The 19,101-nt window shown below is 53.0% G+C and overlaps 1 protein-coding gene across 2 annotated transcripts in view; it reads left to right on the top strand.

Moving 5' to 3' along the window:
* The first annotated feature begins 1,294 nt into the window (after positions 1-1,294).
* The window catches only part of SYNE3 (spectrin repeat containing nuclear envelope family member 3), a 94,392-nt gene continuing 76,585 nt past the window's right edge, over positions 1,295-19,101 (top strand). Inside the window, exon 1 of one of the 2 annotated variants that reach the window (XM_057732606.1) lies at positions 1,295-1,355. The gene's annotated coding sequence lies outside the window, so the exon portion shown is untranslated. Of the gene's footprint in view, positions 1,356-7,569; positions 7,605-19,101 lie in introns of those variants that run through there. The other variant, XM_057732604.1, reaches the window with a different exon arrangement.

Here is a 19,101-nt window from a genome sequence, read left to right as displayed (position 1 = left end):
CTGGAAAACAGACACACACACACACACACACACACACACACACACACACACACACACACACACACATATATATGCTATTACTATCTATCTGGTCCTGTTTTACAATTTAATCTTTCTCTTAGGACACAGATTTCTACACTGATTCATTCAACAAACATTGATAAGAGGGCCTGCCGGCCTCTCTAAGGTACCAAAGAGGAAAACACCCTCTGGGAAGCATTAGATTTGGTACAGTGACTTAACTCTCCATCTGCAAAATGGGCGTAGCCACATCTAAATTGTGAAGACTGGAGTCCACGTGGTAGAGTTCTGCAAGTCCTATCCTTCGTGAGCGGCTCTCACCCCCATCCAAAGGAGGCAAAATCGATCGTGCAAACCTGTAAATTACTCGGACAAAGATCAGCGCTGGGATGGAGGACAGTCCAAAGGCCTGAATGTGCTGGGAGCACAAAGGCAGAAGCATATACGATTTAGACTTTCCGTTGTAAGGTTAAAGAGTCGGAGTCCCTGGATCAGGGGTTTGCGGACGCGAGGGAGGAAGTGTCCGCTGGGGGGCGGGGCGCGCGGGGAGACCGAGCGGAGGCACGTTCCTGGTCCTTGGGTTTGTGGGAGGTTGATTATAGGTGGGATTCACACTCCTTGTGACTCGCCCCCCATCGCTTCCCCTCGGCATCCCGGGGGTCTCCCATCCGCGCCTGGAGAGCGAACATCCCTTGAGTGTTGGCTCCAGGGACTGTGGGGTGGGAGGGGCCGGATGAGGCGCCCCCACGGTCAGGCTGGCTGATGGGTGTCACTTCCTCCTCGGATGTCGCGCCTCTGGGAGGGGTGCCCCTGCCTTTTGCCCCCACCTCGGCACTGAGACGGCAAGACCTGCTAGGCCCCCAGCCCCCTCCCCAAGACTGCACGCACGGAGGAACTCCGCAGATCGAACTTTCCCCCGGGGAGAGGCGGCTCCGCGCCAAGCCCAAGGATGAGACCCGGGCGGAGACAGGCGGGGGATGGCTCCCGAGACGGAGAGGGCAGCTCTGGGCGCGGGGCCTGGGGTGAGGGTGGGGAGCCCCCACGACGGCGCTCTCTCCCCTAGGGAAGGGGTCTGCCATAGGGCGCCCGGCGGGCTAGGGCCGGGCCCCGGGGGCCTCCGCCGAGCGCGCGGAGCCGGGCGCGTCCCTCTCTCGCCCCGCTACCCTGGGGGCGGCCCGCGAGGCTAGTCCCGGGGGGACGGGGCGGGGCGGGGGCGAGTGTCCGGGCCCCGCCCCGGCCCCGCCCCGCTCCAGAGCCGCCCTGGACTCAGGGAGGAGGCCGGCGGTGCGGCCCGGACTGCCCGCGGCGCCGCGCTCCTGCACGCTCCCGGCCGGGTAAGTGGCGCGGGGCCTGGAGGCCGGGACGGAGACCGGAGGGTCGGGTCCTCAACCCCCCGGCCCAGCCGCGGCGCGTCCCCCAGGGATCGGGGTCGCCGAAAGTCAAGGGGAACCTGGGGAGGCGCGCCCGGCGCGGGGGCGGGGGCCCTGGCGTTGACAGCTGCGGGCGGGCGGGTATTTTTAGTTTAAACCCAACCGTTCCCTGCCGCCTGCGGAATCCCCGAGCCTTTCTGCTCCCCAACCCTGGAGGTTCGCTCCCCAAGAAAAAGCCCGCAAGCCCCGGGCAGCGCGTCCCCGGCGGGCGGTGCGCCGCCTTCAGTCGTCGCTCTGCCTCGGCTTGGGGCGAGCGGACCTGTCACTGCGGGCTCGCGCCGCCGCGTGTCCTCGGCCCGGGAGGTAAACGCCGGCAGGAATCCCCCCCTCCTGGCGACCGCGACCTCGCTCCGTAGTGCCTGAGAGCCCAGAGTCGGCGATAGTCGGAGGAAGTCGCACCCGCAGGCAGGATCCTTTTCCTTCAGAACCCCCTGCTGTGCAGCTTTGGGCAAGCTTCTCAGCCTCTCTGAGCCTCATCCCACCTCTCTAAAGGAAGGGGTAATGAAGCCAGAAATCTGTAGGGCCTGAAGGCGCCCTAAATGGATGCTGACTCCTCTTAGAATCTCCAGATCTTGACTCCAAACAGTGGACCTGGTGAGCATGGCCCGTTGGTCATCCTAGGAGCAGTGAGTGCCCCTCCCAGCCCACTGACCTCCGCTTCAACACTCTAAGGCGGAGACTCCAGCTGGGGAGGGGTGATAATGAATGTTGTTGTTTTATCACTTTGGCCTTGAAGCTCTGGCCCAAGGCTGCTCTGGGACCCTCTCCCAGGTTCCTCCTGGCACTGGTGGGGGGCCTTTTACAGCCAAGGGCTGCCAGTGGAGGAGCCTGACATGCCCAGGGCGAGGCATGCCTTGTTTCACATGAAGGAGGGCAGGAGGAGACAGTGGGGAAAAGTGACTGTCCTCCCAGAAAAGGGAGCAGTTCACAAAATCGTGGCCCTTCTGAGCCTGACAGGACAGCCTGCTTCATCCACTAAGTGGAGAGGAAACAGATCCAGAGAGGGGGAGTGATTAGCCTAGAGCCACACAGCCAACAGAACTTGACTCTTGAAGGATCTAACCCTGCCTCCTGCACTGCTGGGACAGCCAACACCTCTCAGGGGTCAGGAGCTGGGAAGTTGGGGGCGGGGGTGTGCCGTGCCAACAAGCTGTTTTGCTCTGTTTCCTGTAACCGTGCCCCAGCAGGGCTCTCTGACTGACACGTGTGTGTCTGTGCATTCCTCAGGCGGGACCATGCTCAGGCAGACGGCCACAGCTGTGCCAAGCTTGCTGGCCCTGGGGCATCGTTTGCAGCCAGAGAGGCCCCTCGGAGGGCAGCTGGAGGGGGTGTGGGCTGGGAAGGCTTATTTCTGGAACTCATCCTCTCCTGCTGGGGGTCCTGAGGAGAGGACCTGAGGATTTGCTGGCACCACTGAGGGGAATGGTGAGAATCTGGGCTTAGGTTTCTGCCCCAGGGTGCAGGCTGGCCTCTAGCCCTGCAGGTGCCAAGCCCATTGGGGGTAGTTTGAGTTCCTTCTGTCTCCATGGGAACAAACCTCTAGCCCGGGTGTTTTGCATGTTCTCCCACAGCCAGGGGCCTGTCCTTCTGGGTGGCCGCTCTGGCCTGTGATGCAGAAACCTGGGGTGGGGACAGTTGGGGGATCCTGACTTGGCTGCGGGGTTCCCTTCACTCTGAGGAGGCAAGACCTGGCAGGTCCAGCACAACCTCCAGAGCACCCCGGTGCCCCTGGGAGCCCAGCAGGCAGCGGGGCCTCCTGTGTTGCTCAGCTGTTAGAAATGGGGGTGGCCATCAGGCCAGCTGTTCCAGTCCTGCCTTAGCCTTTTCCCAGCTGTGTGATCGTGGAAACGTCACTTCAACTTTCAGAGCTGCAATTTTCTTCCCCACGAGATGGGATGACTGTAGCGCTTGCCGAGAGAATCAGAAGGGACTTCCCATCAATAGCGTTCTGTGCGGTTTCAGACTTTGCAGATGTGAGCAGATGTCATAGTTTGGGGTGACAGAGTCTGGCTGGGACACCTGAGTTTCCTCCTCCTTCGTTCCACCCTCTCCCCCTCTGCCTCGATGTCCACATGTTTGTCAAATGGCGGGTGGCCTTGGATCTTCTCCCTCCGAGCTCTTCCGGCACTGAAAGCTGGTCCTTGACCCAGGCAGAGAGATTTGAGAGGGGCCAGCAGAGGACTCCAGGGGACTGTGGGCTCGTAGGAGGCATTTCCTATCTCTCACCTCCTAGGATTCTGACCACAGGCAAGGCTACCACTCCTGGCCCAGATACAGATGAGGAGAGAGATACAGAGGCCGAGAGTGGTGGAGTCAGGATTTGAACTCAGGGCTTTTTTTTTTCTTTCCTTTTCTTTCCTTCTTCTTCTTTCTTTTTTTTTTAAATTGAAGTATAGTTGATTTACCATTCTGTGTTAATTTCTGCTGTACAGCAAAGTGATTCAATTATACATATATATGTATTCTTTTTTACTATTTTTTTCCCTTATGGTTTATCATAGGATACTGAATATAGTTCTCTGAGCTATACAGTAGAACCTTGTCATTTACCCATTGCATATATAGTAGCTTACATCTGCTGACCCCAGCCTTCCACTCCATCCCTCCCCCAGCCCCCTCCCCCTTGGCAGCCGCACGTCTTGAACTCCGAGCCTTTGACTTGATGCTCTTTCCTCCACCACACGGCCTGTCTCAGACAATACGAGGACAATGTTATACAGTCAATTGTCGGGAGAATGGACCAAGCAGGATCCAATCAACGATGGCATCGGCATTTGCTGGAAGAAGTGGATTCCAAAGCTTTTTTTTGCCCCCATAACATCTAAAAGTAGTACAGCTGGGTCACCAAGAGGGGAACCTGGGGGGAGCTGATGGAAGTTAGGAAGTGTCTGCCCACCTTTCCAGCCCCTACCCACCCCCCACCCACCCCCCAAGGAATCTTTGCTTCAAGACTTAGGGATGAACTCCCGGGCAGTGAGCAGCTAGGAAGCAGGGGGACAATCCTGGCAGTGGAAACCTTGATTTTGTCATCATCAAAACAGAGTTAAGAGGCCCCAACACCCCCCTGTGGGGTTGCTGGGAGGATAAATGAGACAATTGGGGACAACGCTCAGCAGAATGCCCGGCACTGTGGGGACACACCAGAATAAGGCGTTATCATGATTTTCATTATTCCTAATCCTCCTAATGTCATTGTAACAATGTAGTGTGGCCCACACCTCTCGCCTGGATTTCTAGGCTGCAGATTTGGCAAAGGGGATCCAAGCATTCCCGAAATACTCTGAGAGACTCAGGGCAAAGGCAGAGGCCGCTCAGGAAATAAGATGGGTCAAAACATAAGCCCACTAATGTGAGCTGATTAATATGTATACATCATGTAATATACATGAGATGTAAAATGATGGCAAAAAGCAAGGTGATTACCTTAAATAAAAGTCAAGTATCACCTTGGGTTGGGGGGAGAGGAGATTGGGATTGAGAGGGTCACAGTGGGGGTGGTCACTCGGGAATTCACCTTGTAATTACACGTACTTGTGAGTACAGGTATGTTTCATGCACACCTCGTACCTAGATCCTGTTTCACAAATTTAAGGAGGTTAAAAAAAAAAAGGCAAGAAAATGATAATACAAAATCGAGATGGTTATCTTTGATGGGAGAGAGGGTCCAGGGTCAGCCTGCTCCCATCTCAGTGGGATCCTCTATTTCTGTGGGCTCATGGGTATTATTTAAAAATATTTTTATGCTTTATCACTTACAAATAAGAAATGTACATACATATACAATGTATATAACTTGTAAGTATAATGCATAATGTAATACAATATATATTCCATTGTTACATATCAAATCGTACATACAAATAAAATTAGAAGGTAACATAGAACATTCTCACAAAGCTCTCTTAGAAAACCACACTCTTCCCAGAGATTCAACTGTTAATCTGGCTGAATTTAAAAAATAAACACAAATCTTGCTGTGTAACAGGCATATGACTTCTCATTCAGAAGAAATAATCTCTCTCTTCTGAAGTCATAACAAGAAAATGGCTTTCATACTCTACCATCTCAGATGATCAACAGGGTTCTTTTAAAGTCCTGGCCTCATGATTTATGCTTCTGAATCAGAAAATCCTGGCATATTTGAGCTGGGAGGAACCTCAGGTCCCCTGGACCCATCTGCTGGTTTTACGGCCGAGGGAATGTGAGGCACATGGTTAGAGAAGGCAGTTCTCTCTGTGCTGCCACACCTGTGTGACTGTCATCAGGACACCACCCACCACACCCGTGCTGCTACTACTATGACAAGGGCCACTGCCTCCTCCTCCAGGCAGGGAAATGAGCAGTGTATTAAACTGATGGGATCGTTTTCATTTTTTTTATTTTTTATTTTTTATTTTTTTGGGGGGTACACCAGGTCGTTTTCATTTTAAAAAGAAGAGAGCTACAACATGAAATGCCCACAGCACTTCCAGGACTTACCTGGACAGAAACAGCATCAAAGGAAATATACAAGCAGTGCTTTTCCTCCTGGAATTTCCTTTCCTCCTGGTAGCCCTCTTAAGGCTCCTCTTACTCCTCCTACTCTTTGCAGGGCTTACTTGATATATTTATACGTTATCAGAACAATTTAGTGCCGTGGATGTGGTGATCCCCATTTTTCAGTTGGGAAAACATGTTCAGGGAAGTTAACCATCTTGCCCCAAATCACATGGCAGATAAATGATGGGGGAAGAGTTTCGCCCTGAGGGAGAACTAAAGAGACAAGAAACTGCCTTAAGTGTGCTGTGTGTGAGCACATCCTTCACTCCGCGGAAGCTGAGGCCTACAGTGGCCCAGCCTCGTGGGCTGTCAGATCTGGGAGGCTCTGAATGCTGAAGGCGCTAACTGCCGTGCTTCCTCCTTTTCAGCCAAGCTTGCTTTGTCTGCGACAAGGGTGGGTATGCACTGAGAATGGGGGGATCCATCCCATTTTTGGCCCTGGTGTTTTCAGGGCTCACTTTAATTCCTGGCTACCTTCCCTCTGTCCACATTAAAGGTGTTCTTCCCTCTGCAGAAGTGTCTGTCCCGACCAACAGGACTCCAAGGGTGGGTGTCCTAGGACTGATGCTTAGGTGGCGGTTTTCCTGAGGCTCAGCCGGCGCGGCACACATGCTCACCTGGGCGGTGGGGATCTGGGGCCAGGTGCCAGCGCTGCTCTGTGTCCCTGGACCAGTTGCAGCCCTGTGAACCCTTATCCCATCTGTCTGATGGGGCTGGTGATACCTCCCCGTCAGGCACGCCTTATGTGAGGACCCGATGAGAGAGAATTTTACACAAGGAAGGTAGCCTAGAGACTAGGAAACAAACCCTTACCGTCTACACCTGGAGAGATTGTGTGTGCAGTGTTCAAGAAATGTTTAGAAGTGCCAGCTGTAGTGGAGACTAAGAGAATGCCAGAATCAGCCAGAGCCTGAGAGGTGATCTCACTGGAGCCTATAATTTTACCTTTGGGGAAACTGAGTCTCTACAGGCAGAAATGACTGGCCCACGTCTCTTAGGTGCCTCAAGGCCCATCTGGGACCTGAGATGGTGTCTTCCAGCCCCTGAACCAACACCCTTTCCCCTACAACCACCTTCCCTAAAAGTCTGTTCGTCGGCATTTGTGGGGTAACGCAATGCTGGATGGTTGCATGATGAAGGTGGTGGTGGGGGCGCTGATCTTCTGGGTTAGGTCCACCTGGTCATCACCAAGGATAGATGGAATGGCGGGTGGTGGTGGGGGGGGGGGCGCCGCTGGCTCTGGCTGAACTCTTAGGTCAAGAGTTTTATTTGGAAAGGGCTGAGCCCTCCGAAGTGACATTTGCTGAAATAATGCAGCAGGGCTGACTCACTGGGGGAGCCTCTTTCCTTGTTGTTGCAAAGAGCTGGCCTTGCTGTGATGGTGGGAGGCGCCCGCATTCACAGACCTATTTGACCTTCACCTGGGCCAGTCTTCTCCGTTTCCTGCCCTTTAAAACCGGAGGCTGGAATTAGGGGATCTCTGAGGTGCCTTGAAGTCTGGATGTTTCCTCTCATCTAAGAACCACAGCCTCGCGGCAGGTGTTTGGGGACCATCAGTCCGACCACTGCAGTCTGCCCCATCCCCCACCAGGAGGGGTCAGGTCCCTTAATCAGGTGAGTCCCTGTTTATCTGCCTCCAGTGCCGTGCCCCACCCCCCTGCCCTGCTCTGAGGATTAAGTCCCAAGCCTCCAGCCTACCAGGCTGGCATGTCATGCTTTCTACCGTGGGGCTACCTCCTGGTCTCACAACACCCCACACTCGTCCTGACCTTTCCCACCTCCAGACCCCTGTGCTCCAGAGGTTACCTCTGCCCAGCTGTTACCTCCCCACCAACACCTGGCTAGGCATCACCTCCTCCTGGAAGCCTTCCTTCCTTAACCACGCCCAACAGGGTTGGTGATTCTGTTTTCATGGTCTCATTGCACTTTGAACGTGATAGGTAGTTTTCAGTTTTCATGTCTGATTCCCCCCTAGACTGTGACCTCTCTGAGGTCAGGGATACAGGATTAGTCATTCTCACATTCCAGCCAGAGAGAGCTTATTATTTTCATTATTATTATTTCGTGAAAAGTCTTTACGATTTAAAACAGGATCTTACATACTTGAGGGGAGTTGATGTCCACAGCACCCCTGAAGCGGTCAGGGCACATCCTAATAATTCCCAGGACACAGAGAGAAAGGGGGCTCCAGAGACTTGACCCGAGGCGAGGCAGAGGAGAGAAGGTGTCACATGCCATCTCCCTTTGTGGCCCTCTTCAGGGAACTGTCCCTTTAGAGAACGGGCCATTTTCCCGGGCTCTCTGGGGGCCGGCCCTGGAACTCTGGACCTGGAACTCTGGACACATCCCTTGGCCTCTCTGGAATGCAGACCTGATGTTCCTTCTCTCTCCTGAGCACACGCAGTGTTCCTTCCCCACTACCCCAGCTCTTCCTTCTTGCTCCTCCCTGCCATCCCCCCCCCCCCCCCCACCACCACCTTTCCATGGCTGCTATTTCTTTTCATGGAAATCCCATCTCAGTCACAGCTTCCAGGGGGCTGTCCTGTCCTGCCCACCCAGTAACGCCCATCCCACCCCCAGTCCCCACCCTGCCCTGTCCTATCTCCCTGTTTCATTGTCTCTAGCATTTATCACTCCCTGGAATTATCTTAGTTATTTATTTACAATCAAGTTTGCCTTTTATCTCATCTACTTGAAAACTCCAGGAGGGTGAGATTTCTTTCTGTCCCTGGAGCAGCCTGGTCATAGTAGCTGCCCAACACGTATTTACGGAATGCAGAAGTGAATGGGTCAATGAATGAATGAACGTCTAAGCTGATGGGCTGGGCGGGGTGCCATGTAAGCCCCCTTGCCTGGTTTATCCTGTCAGTTAGCATCTGTTCAGCCCTTACTGAAGGCTCTCTGCCTTTTCTCTCTTTATCTTCACAACAGTTTCATGACGTGTGCTCTGATAGTCCCATTTACAGTGAGGTTTTAACTCACCTGTCCTCAGCTAGCTCACAGTGGAGTTAGGACTGAACTCAGATTATCTGATCCCAGAGTTCATGCAGGTAACCACCAGCCTACATTGGCCTTTTGGGACTGGGAGTGCCCTGGGCAGGATGTGGTGAGTCAGACCCAGGACTCAGGCCTCATTACCAGGCTTTCTAGTTCTTTCTCTGCGGTCCCCAAAGGCTCTCACACTGCCAGGCCATTCCTCAAAGGAAATCATCTCTGTGTGGCCAGTGTCATAGGGGTTCAGGAATGCCACGGGTTCCCCAGAGCTGGGGGCCACCCTGTAGCACCCTGCCCACGTCCTTTTCTAGCTTGGACCCAAGGAGCTCCACCTGCAGCTGGCTAGCCAGCTGTCAGAGAACTTGGTGACCACAAGCTGGCGGTTGTAGGTTGGATGTGAGCCAGTTGGGGTTGTCGGGTTAAATTTCTTTCCTCAGAACCAGGCAGCAGTAGAGCCTAGTTTTCATAACTTGCCTATTTATCTGTTTGTTGATTTCAAACTCAACTTTGCTAAGAAATAATTTTAGAAGATGGATTTTTAATTTTTTTTTAATTTTTATTTTTTTAAATTTTTATTTTTTTATTTATAAATTTATTTTTTTTTTATTGGCTGCGTTGTGTCTTCGTTGCTGCACCTAGGCTTTCTCTAGTTGCGGCGAGCAGGGGCTACTCTTCATTGTGGTGGGCGGGCTCCTTATTGTGGTGGCTTCTCTTGTTGCAGAGCATGAGCTCTAGGCACATGGGCTTCAGTAGTTGCAGCACATGGGCTCAGTAGTTTTGGCTCATGAGCTCTAGAGTGCGGGCTCAATAGTTGTGGCGCACAGGCTTAGTTGCTCCACGGCATGTGGGATCCTCCCTGACCAGGGATCAAACCCGAGTTCCCTGCATTGGCAGGTGGATTCTTAATCACTGCGCCACCTAGGAAGTCCAAAAATAGACTTTTTAAAAAGTCCATCTTGTGGTGTCTCATCCCCACTTCCTTCTGGATAAGACCACCTGAAGGCCTAGCTAGGTCTTTGCTTGTCAACGTGTTCCCTTGAGGAGGGGAGGGGAGCTCCCTGTAAGTTCCTATATCTGTCCCATCTTGGAAGCAGCTCCTAGTCATAGAGGCACTTGTTTGTGGCTGGGATCTGGGCCCTTCTGCCCTGGAAGCTGCTGTCCTTGGGCAGCCACCTTCCTTCAATGTGCTGACTAAGATGGACAGGTCCCTGCCCTGGGTGGGAGGAGTCTGGTGGGGGAGGTGGATGCCTTAAATGGACTGTCCCATCCTGGGGACCACAGCTCTGAGAGAGTGAAGCTCAGGGAGCTTTAAGGGGCCCCATGATGGACCCTGTAATTTTGCCATTTTGGGCCTCAGTTCCTGTCTCTGTAAAGTTGGGGGGACACGTGTGACACGCACGCCTCACAACACTTGGTTTGTGTGAGCTTGTGTCACAAACTGCAAAACCCCACCCAGAGCTAAGGGATCCGTTAATTGCTAGTTTAGCACACAGAGCAAGGTGTCACCTGTCTTCCTATGCTTTGTCTGATTTTCTAGACCTTCTACTTTGTCTGATTTTTCTCTGCTCCTGGACCTGAGGTGTGGGGCCGGCAGCCTGGAATGGTGGGATCAGACAGACCTGGGCTGAGACCCAGATTCTGCCACCTGCAGTGTGATCCTGGCAAGTCACATAAGCGCCACGGGTCTGGACAACTCGCCCGTTTGGGGCGGGGCGGGGGGGGGCGCTGGTCACACCTCCCTGCAGAGCTGGTGTCAGGGGCAGGTGTGATCACAGGTGTACGAGGCATTCCCAGCTCCAAGCAGATGCTTGGTCCCAGTTCTGGTCTCTTCCTTCTCCAGCCTCCCCAAGCACTCCCCATTCCCCTGAGGCACTCCCTAGCTGGGAAGTGACTTTGGTGACAATGTGGGTCTGTTGGAAGGGAGCTCGGCACTTCCGCCTGCCCCGGCCCCAGCACTGGCACTCGTTGGGTCCGGCAGAGCTGCTGGTGAGTCAGCCCAGGCTCAGGTGTTCTTGGCCAAGGCCCATTCAAGGGGGCGTGATGGAGTTGACCCAGCCAAAGCTGTCCCCTTCGGAGGACTCTTATTGGGGTGTACAAGGTGCAGACCACATACCTCAATCATTCTTTTCCTTCCTGATGTCCCAGCCATCCCTAATGACCAATGCAATTTTATTCTTTCATAGAATGAATTATGGGGAAAAAGTCAATGTCACCCCTCCAGACCCTGTTGTCACCCCTGAGATCCTTATTAATACAGCGCAGGGGCTTAAACTAGGTTAGAGCTCTGAGTTTGGACCAGGGGCTACTAGGAACTGTGGTAGAATCTCTTAGCTGGAGAGCTGTACAGAAACAAGCAGTGGGCCACAGTTTAGCAGTCCGCTGTTCTAGAAGCCTTCCCTGCAGTGGAGGGTGGACCTTGTAGATGTGAGCAAGTCACTGTTCTAATCGTTTCAGTTCTTAATGGAGTTCCGAAACAGATCTGAGTCTCATGCCCATTGGTTAAAATAGAACCTAGTGTTAGTTATTGTACTTAGTTCATTCAGCAAATATTATGTCTAGTGGTGAAGAGGGGAGGAAACTGGAGGGAGAACGTTGGTCCCGGGCTGGCTGTGGAAACTTGGGCAGGTGGCTTAGCCTCTCTGAGCCTCAGGTCTTTCATCTGCAGAGTCAATAATAGGGGGACCGATCAAACCAATGAAAGAATCAATGCAGGACAGTTCACTTTGGGCACACAGCACACCCTTCACAAAGGTGAGCTATTTCCTCTCACTTCCGTAGAGTTCAACAGAATGGGAATGCTTTATCCCTTTATCCAGCACCCTGCACAGTAGATCTTATTTAGCACTTTAGGGAGAAGGAGGCCCAGAGAAGTTACATAGCTTGTCCAGGGACACAGCTAAAAATAAAGGGTGGAGCTAGAAGACTGTGACTTGAAAGACCTAGCTTTTTCTGTGTGACGCCCTTGCAAACAACCAGACGGGAGAATAAATCTAGTTTCTCCAGGGACTTGTGGAGGCAGTTAATTTAATCATCTTTTCCTCTGGAGCCAGGCTCTTTTAACTCCTCCATGCTGTGCCTCAGATTCCTGGGGAGACCGGCAACATTTAGGGGAACTCACAGCCCTCCGGTAGTTTGGGGAGGCACCAGGCTGAGGGGTTTCTGTGAATATTTTAGGGGGAACTTTGTTGCTCTGCATGGAGCTCTGGTTTTGAAGCCCCAGCCTGGAAACAGGCATCCAGGCAAGCCTTTAACTTTTCCTGAGTCCCTGGGAGAGAACGTCTGTGGTGTGTCTCTCTGCAGGGCTAGTGGGGTAGGTCCTCAAGACAGGATCCAGGGCAGCTGCTTTTGAAGAATGAAATCGTCAGGGTCTTGGGAAGTAAATAGCAGAGGTGGGTTCCTGACCAGTTTTATACCTTGGTTTTCTCTTCTGTAAAATGAGGTTGCCACAGTCATCATTAGCTGCCTGTTGCTTGAGCCTAGCACGTGTGTGTTGGGCGCCTGCAGTGGGTCTGCTCAGAACACACAAGGGAAGGCTGGGGAGGAAGCCTGACCTTGGATTAGGGAGGCCTCGGGAGATAAAGCTGAGACAAGAAAAGCAGTGAAGGGACCAGAAAGCCTGCAGCAGCCCGGGGAAGGTGGCCAAGCCAGTGTTTTCTGCGCCCCTGCACTTGTCTGAAGACTTAATCAGAGAAGGGAGGACACACAGGCATTGGACTCACCCATCGCTGTGCCCTCTGCTCCCTCTCAGTTACCCAGGGAAAAGCTGCCCTTGACACCAGCTGCTAGAAACCCAGCCCCCACCTGTGAGTGGGTCAGAGGTTGGGTGGGGCAGGGGTATAGGAGGGGGGAGGGGTGCTGGGAGGGGACGAGAAGGTGGAAGTGTGTGTGACCAGCTCTTCCAAGTTTGCCCAAGACTGAGGGGTCTCTTGGGACACAAGACTTTTGGGGCTAAAAGTGGGGACTCCCTGGGCAGACCACGACAGGTGGGTCACCCTAGTGCGTCAGAGTCCTGCCGTCCTGACCGCGGCACTGGGCAGTCTGGGTCACGATGGATCCTCAGGCTTGATTGCCCCTCCTCTGAGCTCCCAGGGCCCCTGTGCACAAAAAATCACTCTCTCTCCTGTCCCCCAAGTCTGTGAGTGCATGAAGGCAGAAACCACCCCGTCCTTGGGCCAACCCCTGCCTGTCCCCACACACAGAGTGAGTGGTAAATGCTGTCGGATGAAGGAATGAGGGCTGAGGGTCTCCACCTTCATTTCCTCCGTGCTGGGGACAAAGTACTCAGATGCCAATTCATGCTTTCCTACTTTGCACATGCTGTTCCCTGTCCCGCATGCCCTTCCCTCCCTCAGCAGTCCCTTGTCACGCGGTGTCCCCTCTGAGCAGAACCTTAACTCCCTAACTTCTCTGTTCATGCATCTTTCTCCCCACCACAAGATGAGCTCCTCAAGGGAAGGTCCCAGCTTTGTATTTTCTCTGCTGCACTTGGCACCTAAAAACGTTTCTTGAGCAAATGAATGACACTGAATACGTAGAGCAGAGATTCATCCCTTCACTCACAAACTCCTTGCCGAGGGCCTACTGCATGCCAGGCACTATCCTAAGCAGAGGGACGGGAGCAGTGGACACTGGCAAAATCTTTGCTCTGATGGAACTTACATTCTAGAAGTTTCTAGAATCATCTAGCTTCAACAAGCAAGCAATAAGTAAACAGACCATATCAGATGGTCACATGCCGTGAAGAAGATGCAAGGGAGAAGCCAAGTCACCGTGCCCTGGCCAGTAGCTGGCAGGCTGGAGGCTGCAGCTTCCTGGAGGGGAAGTGATTCAGGCCCAGCACGTGTGGCTCCCCTCCCCTGGATGCAGAAAGGACACACCTTCCCATGGGTGGCGGCGGCCCTACTGTTGAGTGTGGTCAGCTCGTGGAAGGTGGCATTTGCCTTTCATGCAAAGCTTGTAGGCCATCCGTCCCTGCAAGAAAATCCAGTAAAGCCAGCATTGTGCAAAAGGGAGGGGAAAACACAGTTTAGGAAGTCACGTGGTGTTTGTGCCTGGTGTGGGAGGCCTGGTGTATCTGACCCTGGCCCCCGGGGGAGGCGGGAATGCAAAGAATGAGGCTCAGGTGCTGACTGCCCCTCTCCCCCAGCTGCGGGGAGCAGCAGGAGGGGCTCTGCTAAGGGACTGTTGGGGAGGGCAGGTTCTCTGGGAGAAAGGAATTAAACCCCCTCCCATCGGGGGGATAAGGAGGGGGATGACTTTGGTCAGCTTCCAAGCGCCGCACACAACAGTGGAGTATTGTCTGCTGGGACTGAAGGGGAGCTCAACCCTGGACACAGGCCCCTCCCGGAGGGAGGAGCGGAGTCCAGCAGAGCCAAACACCCCGTGCCTGGGAGACACACGGCTTCCTGGAGCCCCGGGCGCCTTCTCCCTGTTGCCTGGGTGCTGGTGGCCCCTGGTGCTGAGGTCCAAGGGGCTCGGGTGGCACCTCTATGTCTACAAGGACATGACTCACCCCTGCTGGTGACCCCCTCAGGTTGTGCCCCCCGGAGAGTGAGGAACAAGTCAGTCCCCAGGCGGGTGCCCTTGGCTTCACACAGACACATCGTAAACCTGGAGTCTTGAAGCCCTGGCAGGAAAAGACGTGTGCTAATTATAATCTGCACAGCCTGTTAACGACCTTGGACTCAAGGGAGGTGAAGACTCCTGGAGGAAGGCCTCAGGGGTGCTCTGAGGTGTCCATGTATAAGGCAGGCATTCCTAGTAAGGAGAATGGACTCTTCTGACTGACTCAGTGGACACCACCTTGCAGCTCCAGCAGAATGCGGACAGTTTTAACCCTCTTGGGCTCAGCCTAGGGACTGCTGGGGAGAACAAGGCAGCAAGATTACCTTCTGTGTGACCTTGGACAGGTCACTTAACCACTTTGGACTTTGATTTCTTTATCTATAAAAAAAAGACAGTCATTCCTACTTAACAGGAGGTGGGAGACCTCAATGAGCTGTGTGTAAACACCTAACACAGGGACTGACACCTGATAGGTGCTTAACAGTGTTTGTTCTCAGCCCATTACCCCTGAAAAATCCTGGAAGGCTTCCTGGAGGCAGTGATGCTGGAACTGATGAGTGAATGCAGGCAGGCAAAGAAGAGCACTGAGGGTAAAAGCCACATGGTGTGTACAGGGAGCCCCAGGGAGCTCGGGCTCAGGAAGAGGAGGTGGGAAGTGGTGGGCTGCACACATAGATGGAGAAGGACCTCAACTGTCCCAGTATGCATTGTGGACTTTCTCAGGTATGGGCTGTGGAGCCCAGGAGGGATAAAGTCAGAAAGGCCTTTAACTCTGAACCCTAAATGTGCCTTTCTGCCAAAAAGAGAGGACTCTGGTCTCACTGCCTCCTCAAGACTGGCAGGAAGAAGCATGCTGGTGCCTGAGCTCATGCAGGGCCCTGGGTCTCCCCAGGGGTTCAGCCAGTGCAGCTCCGAGAACTCACTTGCTCCGAAGACTCCCATTTGGAACAAACCCTGCCTACCTTAGGCTGTTCTTCTCATAGCTGGGGTGCCATTTATTAAATGAAAGTGGGGTTCAAGTTGTTCTGTATCCTTTTATAAACCAAACCTGAAATCCATAGGAGGGCATTTTCCTTAGGTGAGAAGTAAAGCGTACATTGACCCTGGTATGGACACACATCCAGGGGCAGCAAGATCTGGCCTGTGTGGCTCCTGTGCATCTGAGAGGCCCATCTTTGTATTGAGGGCCTGTTTGCTCTAGGCCCAGTGCCAGGCCTTTGTATGCTTGTTGGTGCTGTTCGTATCCTCACTTTACAAACAAGGAAACTGAGGAGCAGAGAGGTTAATAAACTTCCCTGGGGTCACACAGCTAGTATATAGAGAAGTATATAGAGATTCAGTCCCACACTGGCCATACTTTACAGACTACCTTTTCTGTACAGCACAATGTGAAAGCTGGGCTTCCTACTTTTGACCTATTTTAAAAAGTCTAATGGAACGATGAAATCTCTTAATTTGTTATTAGAATATATGCAGCCTTAAAGTCCTTTAATTTTTTTAAAAAACTGCCACTACCACCTTAAAGAAATTGACATTTAAAAAATGTACCTATGATTCCAGTGCTCTAAGAGAACTTTTTACTTTTTCCCCTGTTCCTTTCAATCTTTATCTCTCTTGACACAGTTTTTGTACAATTTGCACAGCAGGAGTTGGCAAACTGCAGCCCAGGGTCCAAATGCCACATGATTTTGTAAACAAGGTTTTATTGGAATACTGCCAGGCTCATTATTTACATACTGTCTACGGCTGTTTTCACGCTACAGCTGAGTAGTTCTGACAGAGACCATCTGGCTTACAAAGCCTAAAATATTTACTATCTGACCCATTCCGGAAAAAGTTTGCAACCCCTGGTCTAGAGGGCAAAGAGTTTTAATTGCAGTATAGTTGATTTACGATGTTGTGTTCATTTCTGGTATACAGCCAGGTGATTCAGTTATGCATATATATACATATGTGTGTATGTATATATATGCTTTTTCATATTCGTTTCCCTTATAGTTTATTACAAGATACTGAGTATAGTTCCCTGTGCTGTACGGTAGGAAGTGTCCTGGAAGAGGAAGGCCTTTGTGACTGTGTGTGTGTGTGGTGGGTGTCCAGCACAGTGACTCACCAGGAGTGAGCCCCACCCTGCCCGGCCCAGCCTGACAGCCCCACATCACCCAGACTTGGTCAGTCTCTGGTCTTCCTTGTTACACACCAGGCAGCTACGGCCACGTGACCACAAACTTTGTTTCTTTGTGGAACACGGCCTTGAGAAGAAGTCCAGCTGCTGATGCTGAAGAGAAAAATGATGTCTCCTGCTCAGAAAAATATCATTTGGGCAGGATAGTACAAGAGTAGATCAGGGCTCTGCTCTGTGGCCAGAGGGGTACAGATGTGGCTCAAATGTTAAATCAGTGATAAATTTGCAGATGTTCTAGTTGGACTGCGAAAAGCAACAACAAAAATGCGGCATCATTGTCCAGCAAAATGGAAATGATTAAGGAAAGTTTGTGATATCCACCCAGGGAATATTCCGGGTCATTCACAAGGAGACATGTTAATAATTGACACCATGGGTTGGGTGTAGCACTAGTCAGGGGGCCTTTGGGAAGCTGATGAGACCTGCAGACCTCACCAGAGAACAGGCATACCCACAAAATGCTGCATAAGATTTCAGGGGGGTCATGGAGCCTTCATGGCCCAGCCCAGGGGTCCCATCCGTTGTGGGGTGGGGCAGGTTAAAACCCCTGGTCCCCAGAGACTTTTTTTTTTTGGCTGTGTTGGGTCTTCGTTGATGCACGTGGGCTTTCTCTAGTTGTGGCGACTGGGGGCTGCTCTTTGTTGCGGTGCACGGGCTTCTTATTGCAGTGGCTTCTCGTTGTGGAGCACGGGTTCTAGGTGCATGGGCTTCAGTAGTTGCAATGCATGGGCTCAGTAGTTGTGGCACATGGGCTTAGTTGCTCCACAGCCTGTGAGATCTTCCCGGAGCAGGGCTCAAGCCCGTGTCCCCTGCTTTGGCAAGCGGATTCTTAACCACTGAGTCACCAGGAAATTCCCACAGAGACATTTGAAAAGTGAATTTAGTGAGTGCTACCCACGGGACATCTGTGAGGTGAGCTGGTGGATTTCAGAAGGTCTCAGGCCAAGAAATGCCATGTTGTAGAGATTGGGGGGTGGGGGCGGGGCAGAGACTGTGTGTGTTGAGAAGCCTCTGAACGCTGTGCCCACCTTCCAGCCTGAGCTGTCAGGCCACCCAAAGGCACAGGATCTGGTCAGTCCTGTTCACCTCTCTGATCTTCAGTGCTGACCACAGCGTCTGGTATAGAGCAGGTGTTGCAACAAGATTTGTCATTAAGTGAATGAAGCATCTCCCAAGCTCTGGAACAGAGAGAAGTCTGGCCTGGCATGGCTCTGGGTTAGATGGTGAGATGGGCCTCTCTCTCTGCCTGTTCACTCGGGTCCTTAGAGGGCACACCCATCATCACCTGGCGTGGTGGGTGGATGGAGTGAGAGGCACAGAGGGCGAGAAGCGAGAGTGAGCTGGATTTTTCTCAGCCGTCAGTTCCTGGAAGCCCGGGCCAGGCTCCCGCAGCCTGGTGGGTGTCCCATCTAGCCTGATTCATGTCGAGCCGTACACTGAGATGCCTGGCGTCACTGGGCCCATCGCGGCCCCCTCGAGCCCGGCCTGCCTCTCAGCTTGTCCTCCATCTTAGGCGCGCTCCCTGCAGAGGGCCTGGCCTGGGCGCCTCATCAGTCTGACCTGCTGGGGTTCAGCCCCCGGCCCCGCCTCTGTATCAGTCAGGTGTGGGATGGGGACATCCTGTTCTGACTCAAAAAGGAACCCCCCTTCTTTTGCCTTCCTGACTCACTTCCTCCTTTTGCTGGCCATTTTCTAGCAGAGCACGGGCGCCAGAGTTCGACAGACCTGGGCCTGCTCCCGACTCCACGCCTCAGTAGCTGTCTGACCTGTCCGGAGAGGCGGCCCTTCTGAGCCTCCGTTTCCCCATCCCCCAGTAAGGTGCTGCAGTCCCCCCTGCCTTCGTGGTTGGTGGGTAATGGCTGCACCACATCTGCCCCACGCCTGGCACCCAGCAGGTAGCCTCACACATGGGAACTTTGGGTGACATTTTCCCCAACCCGCAGGGACCTCTTTTGGCATCCAAAGGTCAAGACTCATGATGACCTTGACACTCACCCAGGGCAATCATAGGGTCACAGATGACCCAGGGTGGGCACAGAGTAGGAGCAGGCAGAACAATCGTTACCCAGCAAACAGCGTCAGCTGCAGTGCGCAGCTGGGGGCTTTGCTGGGAGGGGGCCCATGGGGACCAGCTTCAAGGGCAGACACTGCAGGGAGGAATGACGGCTGCTCCCCACAGCTTATCAGATGTTTGCACATTCAGTCAGCTGTTGAGAAAACATCCTTGGACTTGAACTCTGGTTTCTTTGTTGAAGAGCAGATTTCCAATAAAAAGAATGCCATGGAGTTAAACGACACTTTAGAAGGCATTTTCCAGCAGGTGACCAAGGGTGCCAGGCGGCTAGGAGCCTTTTCAGTGCAACGTTG

The sequence above is a fragment of the Hippopotamus amphibius genome, chromosome 4 (assembly GCF_030028045.1).
Source record: "Hippopotamus amphibius kiboko isolate mHipAmp2 chromosome 4, mHipAmp2.hap2, whole genome shotgun sequence".
Classification (NCBI taxonomy): domain Eukaryota; kingdom Metazoa; phylum Chordata; class Mammalia; order Artiodactyla; family Hippopotamidae; genus Hippopotamus; species Hippopotamus amphibius.
The sequence above is the reverse complement of the archived record's forward strand: the minus strand, read 5'-3'. Positions and strand labels throughout refer to the sequence as shown.